General features: G+C 35.7%; 1 non-coding gene across 1 annotated transcript; it reads left to right on the top strand.

Annotated features, from left to right (window-relative positions):
- Positions 1 to 15687: 15687 nt before the first annotated feature.
- On the top strand, positions 15688 to 15794 carry LOC131171525 (small nucleolar RNA R71). Its single transcript, XR_009142185.1, has one exon. It is a non-coding gene; the product is annotated as a small nucleolar RNA R71 (small nucleolar RNA).
- The last annotated feature ends 573 nt before the right edge of the window (positions 15795 to 16367 follow it).

The following is a 16367-nucleotide window of genomic DNA, read 5'->3' as shown; positions in this document are numbered from 1 at the left end:
TTGTTTATTAATTATTTTATTGTGTTATTTGTTTATTAATTATTTTATTTAAGTATATTTTTTGGTTTAATTGATAATAGGTTAAGTATATTAAAAAGCTTAGTAAATATAAAAGCTCATATTTTTGTTCATCGAAATTATATCAAAATTTTCTAAAAGTTTAGATTAATTGCATCGTTCATTCGTCAATTTAAGTTTTAAGTTTTAAGTTTTAGTTCATTCCAGTCACTTGAAATAAAATTTTTCAATTTTAATTTTATTTTAGAAAAAGTTCTTAATAACAGGTTTCCAAATAATTTATTCTTATTTCAAAAAAAATATATTTTACTTTGTTTCCCTTTTCTTTTTCTTTCTTACATTCTTAATTTCTTATGTTACAATTAATTGATACTTATTTATCAATGAAATAATTTTATTTTTAATAAAATTATTATTTATTAAATTTATTAATAAAATTATTTGTTAATTTATATTTTTTTATTTATTATTAATTTTTATATCTTTCTAAACTATAAAGAGAGTAAGTAACTTAATTAGCACTTGACTTAATTTCATTGAAAAAATTATAGTAAAATGTTCTAAAATTAAAGGAGCAAATGGAATTATTTATTTATGAAATCAAATTAATGTTTAATAAAATATAAATTCATTATAAAAAATTAATAACAAATCAAAAATATAACTTAATAAATAATTGTATTATTAAATTTAATAAATATTAAATTAGCTAAAGATAAAACAATTTTATCACCCAATTTTAAAAGTTAGGATATGTGATTCAAAATTAAAATAATTGGATATAATTGTCAATTAACAAAAAAGTTTGATATTTTATGTTCAATTGACCTATTAAAATCATTATAATTGTTGTCGCAAGGGATTTTGCGGTCGCCTGGATGAATTCTCATCAAGTGGAAAAAGTGAAGAGTTGCCACTTTAATTTTGAGAGAAATTAAAGAAAACCATTTTTAAAAATAAATTAAAAACCACTTTGAAAACAAAGATTCTAAGTTTGAGGTCCGTGCACTAGTGGGGAAGGTGTTAGGCACCCCACCTTGTCCCTCAACGAGGGTAAGCAGATTTAATGTTATGCTATTCATAAATTAAAATTTATAATTAGGGAGTTGGAATGGTGATGATGTTAATCGTTTATACGAATAAAAGGAATATTTGATATTTCACTACTTAGGATTGCCCAAGAACATGAGTAAATGAGATGACCCTCCAGTGAATAGTTATTGTGTAATGGATTTTTGTTGGAGGTTAATTCGCATATTGAAGTTGTGAGGTTTTAATTTGGATTCAAGTTAAGAGGATTCAGGTAAAAACTCTCTCCTGATCTCTCAATGTATTCAGTTAAAAATTTAAGCGGGAGATTTCGGATAAGAACTCTCCTCCGATCTCCACATATTTTATTAAGATCTTGACCGAGAATTCGGATAAGAACTCTCCCCCGATCTCTTAATGTGTTCCGTTTAAAATTTAAGCGAGAGATTTCGGATAAAAACTCTCCTTTGATCTCCACATATTTTATTAAGATTTTGGTCGAGAATTCGGATAAGAACTCTCCCCCAATCTCTTGTTCTATTTAAAATTTAAGCGGGAGATTTCAAGTAAGAACTCTCCTCCGATCTCCACATATTTTATTAAGATTTTGGCCGAGAATTCTGGTAAGAACTCTCCCCCGATCTCTTGTTTTGTTTAAAATTTAAGCGGGAGATTTTGGATAAGAACTCTCCTCCGATCTCCACATATTTTATTAAGATTTTGATTGAGAATTCGGGTAAGAACTCTCCCCTGATCTCTTAATGTATTCTATTTAAAATTTAAGCGGGAGATTTCGGATAAGAAGTCTCCTCCGATCTCCACATATTTTATTAAGATTTGATTGAGAATTCGGGTAAGAACTCTTCCCCAATCTCTTAGTGTATTGCATTTAAAAATTAGGCTGAGTTCGGGTAAGGACTCTCTCCCGAACTCTTGATGGGTTCCTAGCCTACGGGACCTTGTAACTAGACGATGGATAAAAGACCGAACTCTTTGCCGATCTTCCACATGATCGCTATATTAGAACTCTTCGATTAGCGATATCCGATCTCTTTTTAGTCGCTAGTCCGGGATCCGATCTTATCTTGATTCCCGATCTATTATATTATCACCTAGGCTCGTTCTGTGGCCCGACCTCATAACGTATTTGTTTGACCTATTTTTGTTTCCAACCTATCCGACCTATGCTACACCTATCTTCCTTTGTCATATTTATTATTTTTTTAGACTGAAAACTCTCATGTCAGAATACCCTTGCCTATATTCTTTTGAGTATTTACAAGTTGCCTATCACTTGAATATCTACTCTTGAAGGAAATGAAAACTAAGTGACGATAAATGAAGTTTGTGAATGAAATAAAAGAAGACACGGGAAATAACTATTGGCTTAGATAACCTATTTTGAGATTTAGTGCAATTGGATATAAAAGAAATTTCAAAAGAAAACTGAAAAAAATGAAAAGGATGTTCGACAAAATAACAATTCAAACGCTTACCTGTGGGAAGTCGAGGAGACAGATGAGCTAACTCCGGAATCTACAAATCTTGTAGAGATGAAAGCTGACGTCAAAAGGACTTGAACTTACCCAAAGTAATGGAAATAGGTCAGAACGAAGTTGAACTCGGAAGGTAATGCTAGATACTAGAACGGTGGGAATGAGGTGATGTGAAGATGGTTGCACAGAAATTGAAAATGAAAGTTTCAAGACTTAGAGCTCCTTTTGATGAAAATACTTACGAAAATTAGTTTCTAAAGTTTCTCCATACTTTGAAAGCTCAGAATGGCAAGTAGCAAGACTAAATCAAATTTCAGAGTCTTTCCACTATAATCACCACCTTCTCATTTTTCTTCCGTCCCTTCTACAGTATTGTATGTAGGTATTTATAGGGAACGGGTGCCCATAATGAAGGGTCAAGATCTTGCTAGGGGGAGATGGAGGGTTTAGATTCAAAAGGACATAATCTGATGTCTGAGAATTAAAGAGAATCAAAATGGAGGGCCGGGATCTCGTTCAGACTATCCGTCCTTTCTCTTCTTAATCCAACAGCTCGAGGTCTTGCCTTACAAAATGGATCTAAAGGCTGAGAATAAAAAGTGCCGAACCTGTCATCTGCTTTTTGATTCGAGGGCTCCGGATCCATTCTTACGATTGTGATCAACGATAGAGATCGAAATGTACAGGACTGCTTTAATTGTTCTGGCGTCTAGCAGCTAGGTGGGCATCCTTACAAATGAGATGTGCAGTGAGGATCTGATCATGCTTGCGATGTTTTAACTAACTCGAATCTGACGATGGAGAGAGTTAGTGGAAAGTTCGGACCGGAAATTACTTAACCCTTCGGTGCTTTCCGATCTCTATAGGTCGCCTTTTGTATCATCATGACCATCCCCTTTTCCGATCTCTGTCTCTTGCATCGGGTCCTTTTTTCCCGATCTCTCTTATTCTGATCTTTCCTCTTTATCTAACTTTCATTGGTCAACGCAATAAATTTTTCAGTTACTGATGCATCCTCTTCGGATTCTGTATGCAATAAATGCCAAGGCCCTATATATATGCAGCAATAGGAAATCACCTTCACACTTCACTTTTCCTTTTTCAGTTTATTTTCGATGCACCACTTTTCCAATTCTAGCTTTTCCTATGATAATTCTGATTATGATGGCCCTTTTAATCTTTTTCTGACTGTTTCCTTCGCCCCTCGCCTGAAAATTTATAACCCCAATGATCGGAGAGCTCTGAGAATGTCACCTAATGACAGTGAGGAAACCAAACTAATTTACCAATTAAGACCGAAAGTGACGGGCGTGCTGATCTCGAATCGGTCTATCAATATAATCGGTAGATCATTCTTAGACAAGAGGACTGCTAATTTCAATCTTAATGTCGGTGACCGCCTCTTGAAGTTTATTTGGCTCCCAACCATATCGGACGTCCCGACTGCAGCTCAGTTCTAGTCAATGACATCGGTGATGACTCCACGCAATATCATGAGAGTCATAGTCACCCTATATGAGCTGCACATCTATCCAACATTTGTGGCTGGCTTTCTGATCAAACACATCTTTTGATTTAGCCACAATACTAGGCTTTGACATAGGCCTGCATTCTAGGCCTCGGAGTAATCTTAAGCTAGGTAGAATGTAGTACTAATTTTGAGAGATCGCCTAAATGATGTAATCCGATCTTTTGAGATCGCTCAAATGATGTAATTTAATCTCTTGAGATCGCCCAAATGATGTAATCGGATCTTTTGGAAATGAAAATTTTTTTTAAATGTTTTTGTTTTGTTATTGCATTGGTTATTTTTTTGATCTCTGATAAGTGTATCCGATCTGATCCCCAGATGAATCGCCATTTGGCGATCAGTAGGTTTGGAAACTTATTCAATTTGATGACCTTAGTTAACCGATCTCATTTATCTGATATTTATTATGTTTTTGGAAACTTCTTGCGATGTGTCAAGGAGACGGCCCGGTTCCACTAACTGATGCGCCGCTTAGGACTTTGTGAGCATTTAATGCTCAGACGGGTATAAATAGGGGAGAGGTGACTCATTTGCTCCCTTATGTCATTTTATAGCTTCCCCTAGCAATTTTGGCATTTCCTCTTGTTTTCTAAAGTTTTCAGGCACCGATTACACTCTGGTAAGGATTTTGATCTTTCCTTAGTTAATTTTCTTTTTGTTTTATGAAAATGAGCGGTACCAAGGGTCAGATAGCTGTGAGCCCGCCTTCTATCCAATTTTTGTGGACCTTAGAAGAAGGCGATGTGATCAGATCAGGCGAACGATCCAGCACGACCATTGTTTCGGTTATTGGTCCGGCTACTAGACCGAAACCAGGGACCTTTTTGAGAAAGGAAAACCTGCCAGTCGATGAGCTACCGTCCGTCCTGAGAGAAACTTATCTCCAATCCATAAGTTAGGAGTACAATCTGCGGATCGACTCCTTCGAACTGATCAAATGCCATGGCGACTTCCGGGCAAATCACTTCTTTAAAGAAGGCAATCGCATCATAATATATGAAAAGCAGCTGAAGGCCAGGCTCCATTTTCCCTTGGATGAATTTTACAAGGCTGTCCTAAAGTTCCACCACATCTCGGTAGCTCAAGTGCATCCGAACTCCTGGCGAAATTTAGTAGCCTTCAGGGGCCTCTGCCGAGCTAAGAGACTGGAGCCCACGGCTAAAGTCTTTGCCGATCTGCATAGGCTTGCCCGAAGGAAGGATGACAAATTCTGGTTCTTTCAGGAAAAGCCGAGCTGCGCGCTTTTTACCGATCTCTCTTCCTCGCTGAAGAACTAGAAGGATCGGTTTTTCATCCTTAGGACTAAGGATCGAAATGGCTTCGAAGGGATCAGACGTAATTGGAATTATTTGGTCCCCCAACTCCCTAAGAAGCTCACCTTAAATAAGGATGAAGATGCCATGGTGAAAGAGTTAAAGACTCAAGCGTCCACCCACAAATTCTCGTGCTTAGATGCAGTTATGGCCAAACTGAAGTGGTGGATGATGCAGTCGATCATCGACAAAGAATACGAGCTTCAGCTCTCTGACCTTGGTCTTGGTACAATCCATATCTCTAGCCTCTAAATCTTAGCGAACTCACTGACTTCTTCTTTGTGCAGGTATGGCGGGTGGTGACGCTTCTAAGGAGAGTCGCAAGCGAAAGAGGGAGGTCTCCTGAAAGGTACGGGCGATGAAGGAGGCCACTGCTACTGCTGCTCAGACACCACATTAAAATTTGGTAGAAATACCGAGCTCCCCTCCTCGACCTCAAGAGCAGCCAGTCTCTGAAGTAGAGATCACCATTTCTCCACCTTGGCAGATTGAATGTCTGCCTCCTCCGCCTCCTCCGATCTCTTCCAATGTGGAAAGGGAGTCTTCTGGCCTTACTGTTAGGACGCTTTCCCAGGGAGCTCAACTCCTCATCCAATCACTAGAAAGGAACCGTTCCACCCGAGGGAATCCTAGGTTAGCCAAAATCATGGGAGCCTCCATCTGCTTCCAAGAAGATTGGAACAGATTAGCAGAGGAGAGTATGGATGATATTTTGACTAAAACAATGAGTTTGGGCTTGAAGGCTATTGCAAATCAACATGTGATCAGAGAAAAAGCCCACGCCTTAAGGAGGGAGATTCTTAAGGCGGTCCAGGATGCCTCAGCTGCAAAGGCTCAGCTCTCCACTACCACTGATTACATCGTCCAGCTGGAAGATCAGGTGAAACATTGCGAAGAGAGGATAATTGAGGTGGAGCGGGAACTTGAAGTCTCCCAAGCTGGTAAATCTATCGATCTCGCTCATTTTGCTAAAGAGCTTCGGGCGAAGGAGGAAGAGCTCCAGGCCAAGGAGGAGGAGAGTACTACAAAAGAGGCTGGGGCATATGTGAACACCCATAACGACCTCCTGGCCGAACTGAAGAAGCATTATCCTGAGGGGACTTCTCCTGGATGGATAAGCTCATCCCAGAGGTCGAAGAGGATAGTGATGAGGAGAGAGAGGGAGAGAGAGGGGATGAGAGAACCGATAATGTACCCGGGGAGCAGGTCGGGGGAAATCCTCCTGCCGAATGACTTGTACATTTTTGTTTTGAAATGAATTAAAGTTTTTTTTTTGTTCAATTTCTTGATGAGATCGGAAAGCATCCAAACCAAATTATCTAAGTACTTAATTAATTGAATGTAGTTTAACATTAAACCTGAGGTTGACTATTAACCAAAAGATAAGAGATCGGAAAAATACTACATGCGAACATGAGATCGGACTGAGTCATGACCAAATACCGGATGGAACCTTAGAATATTAGAATTGCACAGATTCAACACTGGCTTAACCTTGTTAAGGTCGAAATCGGATAAAAACCTTAACTTTATTTTAGGGAATATGTGGGGCGTTCAAGTAAGACACCCTATCACAATATTAGTCAAATGTAGTTCTGTGATATTTGTACATAGAGAGATCGAAAAACATTGGTAGGCTAGATTGGATGGTCTGGAGACCTAATATTGTCTTGAACTCATCTGACAAAGACCAAGAGATCGAAAAGCCATACAACTTAAGCGTGAGGTCGGTTTGTTTCAGGGATGAGCAATCGGTGAGTCCGAAAAGCTGTTTGTGATTGGGGACATCGGTTGAGAGCAGATAATAAAGTTAAAAGTTTAAAAGTTTCTTGACTTCAAAGGTCGGCCAAAATATGGTGTCTACAATAATAAAGATAATACTTTATTGATAGTAGCCTTGATAATTAAAATATAATGAATAGTGAAATTGAGGTGAGAAAAAAATTTAAAAATTAGTCCATATATATGTGTGTGTGTGTGTGTGTTGAACCATGTGGGAATAGGCCACCTAAGTAGAACTCACCCTTGAAAACTGGTTTGCACGGGGAGGGTGCCTAGGGACTTGTTAAAATCTCACCAAGGTTGTTCCTTAGTGATGTGGGATTGTAACGATGCCCCATGCATGAAGAACTAATGTCCTTGTTGGTCAGGGCCATGTTGGCCACGGTTAAGTCTAACACCTACACATTGGACCACCTGTTCTTACATAATGGGTCTAGGCTACCACTCCATGGGCCACCACTCCGAGTGTCGGGTCTTGTAAGATGGGGCTATATATGTGTGTGTGTGTGTGTGTGTGTGTGTGTGCAAAATATTGGTCAAATTCTTGCGAAAGCATAAACATTATGAAGGAATCTAACCTTGGACAAAGGTTTGTTGGTTGCTTCAAATTTTGAGTAAGTAGATGTAAGTAAAGTAAATTTGAGGGATTTTTCTTTTAAAACTTTTTGATTTGTGGTTAGTTTTTGCATAGTGTTAAGAGTAAAAGATATGGCTATTTTGATTGGATTGACATTGAAGCTTTTGCATTTGCTAAGGCTATAGTTAATGAATTGTTGAATGAGATGAAGAATTTGAAATTTGAGAATAAGGAGGAAAGGAAGAATCAGGGAACTTTTTTTTTTAATGAAATCAATTCTTTTTGAAGGAAGAGTTGAGGATTTTCAAAGAAAGCATAGCAAGATGAATTAGTGGGTAATGAACCCAAAAAATTAGCCAACACATTTTCTCATCATTTGGAAATCATGAATTTGCAAGAATTTAATTCAATTGGTTTCATTTTTTGTTAATTCTTATGTTTGGAAAGAAAAAATTCAATTCTTTTAACTTAAAAAAATAATTCATTTTAAAATAGATAGAATTCATGCATAATTGTTTGAGAATTCATTCTTTTGAATTTTTTCCTGGCAAATGATTTATTCTAAAGGAACTCTTTCTTAACTATAGTTCTCTTATCATGGATTCTAATTAGGATGATTCTGTGTGCTAATTAGGATGGTGTATGATTGTTAATTATATGGTAATTGAAGTGTTTTGTAGTTAGAGGGAATTAAATGTACGCATGATCTATAAAAGTGGTTTTTGTATTTGACTCAATGATGGCTTTCTGTTTTTGCTATGAATTGAGAATGTGTTTTTCCTAATCATAAACTACTTTATGCTTATATAACTATTTGTTGGTTACCTATTGCAAAGAAAATTGGTTTGATAACTGATACAGTATCATCCAAGAAATATCTAAATGTATAGTTTGGTTAGTAAATGATAAGTATTTGACTAACTCTATCTATTAATAATAAGCACGTTACCTTATTTGGGGTTCTAAATCCCACTTTAATCAGATTTCCCTCAATCAAGTCCCGATGGAATTCTATCCAATTCCTATATAAGAAGCTTAGACCTTCATAGTCAAGTATGTAATTTTCTCCTAATCAGTCATATGCATTTCTCTTATACCAACTCTAACTTGAGCGTCAGAGGGATCTCACCGTTTATTCTGTGTTTTACAGGTCTAAACCCACTAGAAATTTTCATAGATCGCAACAGTGGCATTGCCTGTGGGGAATTGACATAAGAAGCTATGTCTTTTCCTTGTGTCTTTTTTATCCTATGCTTAAAATGAGAGAAAGAACCAAGAAAGTGGATGACTTGGGATTTACGATAACCCAGCCCAAAAGATTTCTCATCACTATGTAAAAAGTCCTTTGAAATATCTTAAGGTTTACTCGTTTATTATTCTCCTTTTCATTCCATTCAAATGAGGGGCTAAATTAAAATCTACGTGACTTTAAGTTTTTTATCTATAAAAAATGAATTTTCCAAATATTAAATCAAACTAAGAACTGGTTGGAGTGTTTCCAAACTTCCAAACCAAACAACTTAGGCTTGGGGGTGGTGATTCAGGCACGAGCAAGCATTTAGGTCAGCTGGAGAATAATGATTATCTGGTCTTTGAGGTCATGGCACAAGCAAGGATCTCGTTCCTACATGCATGACCATGGGTTAACAATAATGAAGAAGGTACCCTTAAAACTTGGATTGTGTAACACCCCACCCTTATGGAATAAAGTTTTTAAGAGTCTGAGGGGAAGAGAAAGGAAGAAAGTCAAAGGAGTAGATTTCCGCAACCGAAGGTAAATTTAGGCAACTAAAAGTCCCTTTGTCTAGAAAGGAATAAATAGAACATCTAATCAATGAAGGAATGAAGAAATTGGTAAATTTCTCTTCCTCCACCTCAGTTTCAAGCTTTTCTTTCATTTTTTAAGCCTCTTAACTTTGCTAATTAAGATTTTTGTTTATGTTGAAGAAGACTTGAGTCTTGGATACTATAAGAGTTTCTTAAAGTCTTGTGTGCTAGATGTTTCAGATCAGAGGTAATTTTACTATTTTCTTTTAACAGATTTAGTTTTTTTCTTTATCTTGCATGAATATTCTTGCAATTTTGACCTTTATATATTAGGGTTTTAGGTTTGAATTGGGGATTTTAAAATTCTATGTCTCAACTTTAATTTTTTAATTGAAATTTGCACATTCAAAAGTTTTAGCTATTTTAATGCTCCTTCAGATAAGTTCTTCGGTCTTGGATGATTTAAGCTTGGCTTTTGAACTAATTTTAAGTGGATTGAGAAATTGATTTAGAAATAATTTGGGTTTTGACAAATCCTTGGTGCCTCATGTTGCCTCATGTTGCCTCATGTTGCCTCATGTTGTTGTGACCTCTATATATGTTTGGTTAATATTTTGAAGCTACATAGTTTGACTTTGATTTTTTTTTTTTTTTTTTGAGTTGGGTTGCTACAGAATCGAGCTTGGGAATTCTAAAAATTCCTAGGTTCAGTTGTCAAAGTTTCTTATTTCAGTAGCTGAAATTGCTTTTACCAACAACTTTCCTCTTTTGATTTTTAAGGCTTTAAAACTTGTTTTTTTGTATTGTAATAACTTATAATCAATTCATATTCTTAATATGATCTTAGAGAGAGTTTAAGGCATACAATTGATGTGTTTTGTTGTTCACCACTTGTAAAGAGTTGGTGATTAGTGTTCAGTCAACCAAGCCCTAAACCAGAGCCCAGTACAAGAGACACTTTAAGGATAGAGTCTACCTGCTAGATCAAGGGGATAAGAATAATTGATAAGTTTTGCAAGAAGTATAAACTAATTAATTGAATTTTAAATGCCTTTATTTATTGAATTAATGCTTTAAGCATAATCATGCATCATGAAATACATTGATATCAAGGTGTAATGCATTAGAACCATACTTTGTTGTAATTGCATAATGTTTATGTTGTGAGCTAGATTATGGATGACCCACTGACTCCCAAATGGTATATGAGATCATGTGATATTATGATTTTATATTTTGGATCTGAAAGGCCAAGTGAGGACCTTATGAGGCCCCTGGTACATGACACATGTCATGTTTAAAGAGGAAGTCTTGAGGAGCATCTATATGAGATGTATTCATTGGTTATAGTAAGAGGAAGTCCCAAGAAGCTTCTATATGAGTAGGGCATATTGGTTTATGGAGGAGTCACTGGTGACATGACTGCCATATTTGCAAATGTTGAGATTCGCTGCATTCATATGATTGATACATTCATGTGTATGTGATAAAAGGAAATTATAACTGTTTAATATAGTTTATGCTTGCTGAGCCTCCCAGCTCACCTTCCTCTTCCACACCCCCCCTCCTTTAAAAAAAAGAAAAAAGTTTTACAGGTAGCAGATGTATAAGAACCTAAGAGGACTTTGGTATGTTAAAAAGATAACTCATGTAATAGTGGTAGACTCATGGATGTTTTGTAGCTATGTTTATGTCAGGTTTTGTAATTATGTAATGTCAAAGTATGAAATAGTCTAATGGATGTTTGTTTTTATGTAAGGCTAGTGTGGGCATGCATATCTAATGTATATTAGAATGTGAATGTGCTTGCCAGTAGGACTATATTAGAATGTGAATGTGCTTGCCAATAGGGTTATATGGTTACATGAGTAAGTGGGTTGTTTCCTTTAGAACTAAATGGAATAGTATAATGTACTTTGAAAGCATGATCTTATAAATATAAGAAGGGGAATGTGGAGTTCCCTAATTGTAAGTATAAGTAATAGTGGAATGATAAACTCAAAAGAGTAAGACTAAACTTGTTAAGTTATCTCCTTAAACAATTGAATTCTGTTGCATAAATGAGATGACTCATAAGAGGAAGTAATGTCCTAATAATCACACTAGACATGAAATATATGTAATGGAAGTCTACTAGGGTTAGCAAAGCCCTCTTATGTATTTCAATACTAATGGTACACTTAATGATGAGATAAAAGTAAGGTTGAGAGTGATTTATAGGATGCAGTTAAAGTTAAGATGCTATGGTTATGTAAAAAAGGTTCCTTAAGGGAATACTTCCAAAGTTAATGTATGAAATACCTTGAACAACTATAAAATAAATAAAAAAAAATAAAGGGCAATGAGTATGCTCTTCCTAGGGAAACAATTCTAAGTAGTCATTTGTTTAACGAAGGAAAGTTAAATGGCTTTTAGTAGTTCTACAAAGGGTGCAAAAAGAGTTTGACTGTAACCCTTACCCAATCTACAGTGTAGCCGAGCAAAGGAATGCCACGTCTTATGCCAAAGCACCTAATCTTGTCTTATTCAATTGAATATTAATTTAATTTCATCATAATTTAAATTAAGAAAATTTTAAATGGAAACTACAAGAGTTTCCCTGTATTATTAACATTTTACCTATTAGAGAATTGACCTGTTAAAATTTTTCACATTGGAAATTTCAAATCTATAAGAATTTCAAATCACAACTCATAATTCTTTATTTATTCACATCCATTTCTATATATAAATTTCCTTCTTTACATTCATTTACAAAATGTATACATTTATCATACATCTCAAAATTTAATTACAAACTTTGTGTTTAAATATAATACATGATCATGCACTACTGTGGGCCAATGATCTCTACCAAAAATATGTGAAGGTGATAATGACCTCTACTGCAGATTAGTTCAAAATCTCTATCCCAAGTCTATTGGGTCTTATCGCCTGAACTTGCGCGAAGAGAAACCATTGTGCTAAGCATTTCTACTTAGTGGTGCACTGTATAATAAAAGTACAATATACAAACAAAATAATTTTCACGCTTGTATGAAATAAGGAAAATGCACATTTAAATATTCATAAACTATTTTAAAGAATATAGAATTTATAAGATCAAAATTTTGTAGTCATTTCATTTGTTTAACTATATAACTATTTTGGATATCTTTCACAACATTTTTCTCTCATTTTCTCATATTTTTATATTTTCATGATATTTGGAATTATTTATTTTCATAGGATCTTTTCATTTCTTTATTTCGATATTCAAATTTCTTAATTTATTTTGGTGCCCAAAGTAACCTTTAACATGACTGTTTGGACTGGATACGTGGGTTTTACTGGCACTGGACACTCGGTGCCTCAGGCCGTCATACCGTCAGATACATCGGTGCCTACTGGGTATATAATATAATTTGGCATAAAAGCCATGAAAATAATCATATCGGACACTCGGTGCCTGCCAATGGTTATTCAAAGCAATCATGAATAAGGGATAACCATATCAGACACTCGGTGCCTAATAATGGTATCCGAGCATAGAAGCCATGGGCAGGATTGCTAATCTTATCCTTTCCTGGCATGCCAATCTATCTAACCCTTGCACTACTGTCTATGCATACTCGAGCTAATTTATTATCATTAGTAATTCAATATTCTCATTATTTCATCATTTCATCTTTCATCACGAGAACATAGGTCCCAAATACAATTTCACATGCCATTTATGCTTAACATGCCATTGGCATTCATTACAATTCCATTTTAAACAATTATGCTTACATTTTACAATTTTCAAGTTTGGTACCTCAATTTCCTTAGTAAATTTGACTAAGGTACAATAGGAATTATGCCATACCTTCTTCATGAGAATTGAAGATCTATGTCTTATGTTTATTTTGGCTTTAGAATCATTTAATTTGCATTTGTATAGCTTGAGTTATGGCCATTTTGCTAAAATTGTTCCAGTGACCAAATCTCAGTTTTCAGGTCACTTTCAGAATCCAGGCAGATTTCTGAAGTTATTTTGTCAAGCAAATTTGGATACATTACAATCATAATTTAGCATTATGGTCTTCATATGAGAAATGTTTAAATGAGAAATTATCTTAATTAATATGTTTTGTTTTATTTACTTAAATATCTAAATAATTATAATTACAATTCTAATTATAATTATTAAAATTCAATCATTCCTGTGCATGCACACTGATGGACTTATACCTTTGATGTCAGCTATTATCCATCTAATTGCTTCCTTGTGTAGTCTCAGAACTCTAATCAATTTGTCTTATTGAATATTTGTTAAATTACTTGAGATGATAATTGGAAGTGTCTCATTGTCTCCCTAGTAAACATACTTCAAATACTCAGGTAAAGGCTTGAGTTCAAGGACTGGTGCCTGCACCACAGAAGGTAATAATTTTGTGTGAGATACAGATAAGTCAATCTTTAGTACTCCATACCTTTTTTGAACAGGAGGTAATGACTGCAATGCCATTACTGCCTCTTGAACCTCTACACTTAATCGTTGATTGGTACTGATTTCTTGAATTCCTTGAATAATCACCACTTTTAACTCATCCTCCATACTTAACTCAAAAACATCCTGCACAATTGTATCAACAACATCAATAGAAAAGACAGAATGGTCATCAGCAGGATACTTCATGGCATCAAAGATGTTAAATTTGACAGTCTCTCCATCAAACTCCATAGTTAGGGTACCATCATCCACTTTAATTTTTGTCTTGGCAGTTTTTAAGAAAGGTTTTCCAAACAAAATCAAAGCTGACTTTGATGTGAGAACACTATCCTCCATATCTAGAATGTAAAAATCTGCAGGAAAAATCAATTCTCCAATCTGCACCAACACATCCTCAACTACTCCCAATGGGTAAGCATTAGAACAATCAGCTAACTAAATAATGACACTGGTTTCTTTCAAAGGACCCAAATTTAAAGTTTGAAAAACTAAATTTGACATAACATTAATAGATGCTCCTAAATCTGCCATTGCATGTTCAAATTTAGAATCACCTATTCTGCAAGGAATAGAAAATGAACTTGGATCCTTACACTTAGGGGGTAATTTTTGCTAAATTAATGCTAACACATTTCCCGCCACACTGATCTTCTTATTATTCCTCAACTTGTGCTTTGTAGTGCATAGTTCCTTAAGGAATTTAGCATACCTAGGAACTTGTTTGATCCATCCAGTAAAGGTATATTGACCTCTACCTTCCTGACGGTCTCTGAAATTTCTTTCTCTTGTTCTTCTTTCTTCGTCTTGGCCAATCTACGAGGGAATGAAGGAAGAACAGAATTATTAACCTTATTCAAATTAAGTTCAGTATTTACCTCAACTTCAAGAACTTTAGACTCTTTTTCTCCTTGCTTCTTCTTTTTCGTTGACTCATGTGGAGTCTGATTATCAACTTCTTTCCCACTCCGCAATAATATTGCACTTGCATTTGCTTTGGGGTTCATGACTGTTTGTGATGGAAGCTTTCCAGAACCTTGAGCTTCCAGCTTACTCACAGATAAGGCTAACTAACCAATCTACCTCTCTATGTTTTGAATGCTATTTCTGGTCTCCTGTTGAAACTGTTGTGTATTGTTAGCCAAAGTCAAGTGACATACCTTGATTTTGAGGGAGGCAGAGGTGGGGGTGGTTGATTCACTTGTGGTCTTTGCTACTGGTATCAGTTTTGCACCAGTTGATTCCCATAACTCAAATTGGGATGATCTCGCCATCCTAGATTATAAGTATTAGAAAATGGATCATACCTATGTTGTGGCTGTCCATAATTTCCTACTGCATTAACATGTTGCATTGATTCATCCTCTTATAATGCAGGACACATGTCAGTAGCATGACCCGAACTCGAACAAATCCCACATACCTTAATAGTTTGCATTTTCCCTACAGCCAATTGCCTCACCAAAGAAGTTAAATCAGAAATCTGTTTCTCAAGGTTAGATGTACTTACCTTATTAACCTTCATGGGTGTGTGATCCATTCTCATTCCAAACTGTTGAGAGTTTGCTGCCATGTTAGCAATCAGCCTCCTTGCCTCTTCTAGTGTCTTGTCAACCAAAGCTCCTCCACTAGCAGCATCTATCATATTGCGGTCCATTGGTAGAAATCCCTCATAGAAATACTGAATCAACAGCTGCTCACTTATTTGATGATGGGGACAGCTTGCACACAGTTTCTTAAATCGTTCCCAATACTCATACAAGCTCTCTCCATTGTACTGCCGGATGCCACAAATTTCTTTTCTTATGTTGGCAACACGGGAAGCAGGAAAATACTTCTCCAAAAATATCTGCTTCATCCCATTCCATGAGTTGACAGATCCATAAGGAAGGTAATACAACCAATCCTTAGTTGTGCCCTCCAGTGAGAAAGGGAAAGCTCGAAGCTTGATTTGATCCTCTGAAACTCCTTACGGTTTCATGCTGGAACAAACAACATGAAATTCTTTTAAATGCTTATGTGGATCCTCACCTGCAAGACCATGAAACTTAGGCAACAAATGAATTAGTCCAGATTTCAACTCAAAAGCAACATTTAAAGCAGGGTATTGAATACATAAAGGCTGTTGGTTTAGATCAGGAGTAGCCGACTCTTTCAAAGTTCTAGCAGCCATGGTTTTATTTTCAGAATTTAAATCTGAATCCAAACTTAATTCTCTTAGAGATTGGACTCCTTCAGATATACTCGGAATCTGCTTAGCATGCTTAGCTAATTTTCTCAACTGTTTAGATGTTTTTTTTACTTCTGGATCAAAGATCAACTCACTAGATTGAGAAGTTCTTATCATAAACAAAAAGAAATCAAAGTAAAAATAGAAAAAATG

This window comes from Hevea brasiliensis, chromosome 12, assembly GCF_030052815.1.
Source record: "Hevea brasiliensis isolate MT/VB/25A 57/8 chromosome 12, ASM3005281v1, whole genome shotgun sequence".
Classification (NCBI taxonomy): domain Eukaryota; kingdom Viridiplantae; phylum Streptophyta; class Magnoliopsida; order Malpighiales; family Euphorbiaceae; genus Hevea; species Hevea brasiliensis.
The sequence above is the reverse complement of the archived record's forward strand: the minus strand, read 5'-3'. Positions and strand labels throughout refer to the sequence as shown.